General features: G+C 61.8%; 1 pseudogene; it reads left to right on the top strand.

Annotated features, from left to right (window-relative positions):
• Positions 1-783, top strand: LOC108357627 (probable ATP-dependent RNA helicase DDX23 pseudogene; annotated as a pseudogene).
• The last annotated feature ends 8 nt before the right edge of the window (positions 784-791 follow it).

Genomic DNA, 791 nt, shown 5'->3' with positions numbered 1-791 from the left:
CCTAAAATCGAACGCCAGGAGGAGATCGATCAGGGCCCCTACGCCATCATCCTCGCACCGACGCGCGAGCTGGCGCAGCAGATCGAGGAGGAGACGATGAAGTTCGCCTCCGCTCTGGACATTCGCACCGTGGCCATCATCGGCGGCATCAGCCGCGAGGACCAGGGTTTCAAGGTGCGCCTCGGCGTGGAGATTGTCATCGCCACACCGGGTCGTCTGATTGACGTCCTCGAGAACCGCTACCTGGTTCTGAGTCGCTGCACCTACATTGTCCTCGATGAGGCCGACCGGATGATCGACATGGGCTTCGAGGCGGACGTGCAGAAGATCCTCGACCACATGCCCGTCACCAATTTGAAGCCGGACACTGAAGAAGCAGAGGATCCAGGACGACTTCTGGCGAAACCTTCTGAAGCCGGAGCTTCTGGAGCCTCAACCTCGGTCACCCGTTACCGACAGACGGTCATGTTCACCGCCACCATGCCGCCGGCCATTGAACGCATGGCTCGAAATTACCTTCGCCGCCCGGCCGTCGTCTACATCGGCTCCGTGGGCCGGCCCGTGGAGCGCGTCGAGCAGCTCGTGTACCTCGTCTCGGAGGGTGAGAAGCGCCGCAAATTGATTGACATTCTCCAGAAGGGCGTCGAGCCGCCGGTCATTATCTTCGTGAACAAGAAGAAGGGCGCCGACGTGCTGGCCAAGTCGCTGGAGAAGGTCGGCTTCAACGCCTGCACGCTGCACGGCGGCAAGGGCCAGGAGCAGCGAGAGTACGCCCTGGCCAGCCTCAAGTC

The sequence above is a fragment of the Rhagoletis zephyria genome, unplaced genomic scaffold, assembly GCF_001687245.7.
Source record: "Rhagoletis zephyria isolate East Lansing unplaced genomic scaffold, Rhagoletis_zephyria_1.1 Rzeph_scaffold_81300, whole genome shotgun sequence".
Lineage (NCBI taxonomy): Eukaryota > Metazoa > Arthropoda > Insecta > Diptera > Tephritidae > Rhagoletis > Rhagoletis zephyria.
The sequence above is the reverse complement of the archived record's forward strand: the minus strand, read 5'-3'. Positions and strand labels throughout refer to the sequence as shown.